The 2,979-nt window shown below is 41.7% G+C and overlaps 1 non-coding gene across 1 annotated transcript; it reads right to left on the reverse strand.

Moving 5' to 3' along the window:
- Positions 1-618: 618 nt before the first annotated feature.
- On the reverse strand, positions 619-690 carry TRNAH-GUG (transfer RNA histidin (anticodon GUG)). Its single transcript has one exon. It is a non-coding gene; the product is annotated as a tRNA-His (tRNA).
- Positions 691-2,979: the final 2,289 nt, after the last annotated feature.

Below are 2,979 nucleotides of genomic sequence, written 5' to 3' on the forward strand. Positions count from 1 at the left end.
TTGCACAAACTGCCATTATTCGCCATGACTAATTTATAAAGTCCACATGGTCATTTTAGAAGTCTCCATTCTGAGAATCTGAGCTCATATTACTCAGTGAGGCAGGACAGTGAAGTTACACGCTGTTTCTACCACAAAAACAAAGGGAATCCGTGGAGTAACCGACAAATGACAATTCCTCTTATCTGTCACCAGCAAAGACCTTCTGCTAAGAGCAGTTCATGCCTTGGTAAGCAGGATTTCCACATCTACCACTGTCATGTTTCCAGCAATTCAGGCTGATCTCTTTATTAGCATGAAAAACTAGCGAAGATCAAAACCAAACAGACTTCATGGCTCAGTCCAGATCTTAAATAGTTGTAATGAGCAAAAATTACGTGCTCACTGTGCCACTGTGTTTATCACAATATCCATAAACACCTAAATAAATTTTAAAAAATCATACTTGTCAACAGGATTACTGAACTAATACTTGTGACACATACTCTTTTAGAAAAACATTCTTGTAAAATTTACAGAGCTTCCAATTGCTTTCTCATCTTAGTCTTTGACATCACTAATAGATTATTTTTGGAATGCACTCTGCAGTTACATCTCTTCAAAAGATGCACCTTTCCCTGCCGTGACTCGGATTTGAACCGAGGTTGCTGCGGCCACAACGCAGAGTACTAACCACTATACGATCACGGCAAGCTATCAGAAACTGCTAAGTTAATGTGACAGCTTCTTCCCTACTGCACTCCAAAATTTTATACAAATGGTGCCACCTACAGTTTACGCTGAGTTTTAGCAGCAGCTGGTTCTAAGCGTTATTACAAGTAATTACATGTTTTTCCAAATTCTCGAAATTACTTCCAGACTTACTTTTCCTTTCTCTTAATAATCTGTGCTTATCAGGATTGCCTAAAAACAGGCTCAAAAGAATTATAATAACCCTACTCCTGTCCTCCAAATCTTTTCAGGAAGAACTTTCTTTGTTGTTGTTTTTTTCCTGTTTTATCAGTGCTGGGGAAAGCAGAGTCATGACAGCAATCTGGCAGTGTGCTATAGAGACAGATGTAGACAAAAGAACAAAATCTGCTTAACTGCAAACTGCATTTCCTGAATCGTACCAAGTATGTTTCATTCCAGTGTAAGTGCTTGTATTTTTGGACATCCTCTTTCTTAACTTTGCAATAAGCACAGAACACACAAACACCTTTTCCAGAATTTACGTCATCTACTGTGGAAGGAGTTGGTCAAATGCTACAGATGAAGTCCGAGTGGAGTGAGCACTTAGCTTCTATCAACTAAGGCCACTAGTTACTCTTATACTGAAGCAACTGCTGAGAAGAACCTGCCCTTTGTCAGGTGTTCAGACACAGAAAGCTGCAAACAACATTCAAATAGCCACAACAGCAAAAAATTGTTAGTTCTCTCAAATAAGAGCTCCAACAGAAATCAAGTTGTGCAATGTAAAGAGAGATTATCATGGGGAAAGATAATAATGCGGCAGGTTCTGGGGCACTCAAACCCTGCTCATAAAATGCAGCCTGTTTTCCTTATGCTCATCCTCCCTATATTTATATTCATTATTCAGTTCAAAAAATTAACTCCTTTGCAAAGCTTGCCTGGATGACAGCCTTGGAGATCACAGCAACATCATCACTGCAGTGGTACAGTGCTACACTGAGTCTCTGAAGAAGAAGAAAGACATGCAAAAAGAATTGCTAGTCTGTCATACACAAGAACATTAAAATGTCCTCAGTGTGTCTTCAACATGCTGAGATATGGATTTACTCTGGATGAAGGTTTGCACGGTGGGGACTAATCCATAAGCGGACTGTGCGAAAGAAACATCAAGCTGGGACATTAAAAGGCAAACTTACTGCACAGACTCTGGTCTGCCTCAGTGCTGGATTGCACTGTCTCTGCCTTAGGGAAGCACACAGGGTCCTCCTTGCTGCTGGAGCTGCAGGAGGGAAGGAGAAGGTATTGCTCTTTCTGATGGTTGCTGGGGCTGTATCGAGCAGAAGTGTGCTCTAGTGGTGGTTCAGACTGCTGTACCTCACCCTACAGCCTTGCTCGATGGCTTGGTGTGACCAGAATAACACTTTGCTCAAGGGTCAGTGAACCCTTCCAGAGGGCAGGAAGGCTGCTTCTTCCCTGATCTCCAGTCCTGCTAGGCACAGCCTAACCCTGTGTTAAGGGACTGCATTGCTGTCACAAGTTTGAAAGAAAGAAAACCAGGACCAGGAGTTGTATGCATCTGACAAAAACCTAGACCCTCAACTTAGATTTGCTGCTGCCTCATAAAGCCATTACACTTAGCAGAAACTAAGCATAACTGTGGAAATTAGAAATGACATGAAAACAAGGAGGTACTAGGACTCTCTGTACCTTCCGCCTCCATCCCTGTCTTTCAGTTCTCATCCACAGCTCTCTGGAAAGCAGGTGCCATCAGAACACCTTTTGAATCTTCTGGCAAGGGAAAAAGACCGGAAAAAGCAACGACCTCAAGCCCAGCTTGTGCATTAAAGTGTGAATGTTACCTGTAAAGCCATCACATACATGTTGTCAGCTGTAAGAAGTCACAGTATAGGAAGGCCTTTTCCCCTTTTCCTCACCAGCCTCCAAACCCTTTGAACTCTAAAGAAATCTCTGAAGAGCTGGACAGTGATTGCCACTTCTGGGCGAATGTTTTGATGTGGTAAGTCTTATGATACTCCTCAGTACTCTGAAGACCTTGATTAAATGCAACAAAGAAACTGGGCACTAGTATTTAACAGCCACTATCAGGCCAGCATATCCAGTGTATCTTCATTACTGCTTTTTTTTTTTAATATATATACATTAATTGAAAAATCTGGAAAACTGTGGTTCAGAAAGAAGGGTGGTAGACAAGGGTTGAAGTCAGCTCAAAAGGTCTTCACAGTGAACAGTACAGTACCATCACCTAATCACCTGCATGTGAACAGAAGTACATTTGGAAGATGGCAC

This window comes from Caloenas nicobarica, chromosome Z, assembly GCF_036013445.1.
Source record: "Caloenas nicobarica isolate bCalNic1 chromosome Z, bCalNic1.hap1, whole genome shotgun sequence".
Classification (NCBI taxonomy): Eukaryota; Metazoa; Chordata; class Aves; order Columbiformes; family Columbidae; genus Caloenas; species Caloenas nicobarica.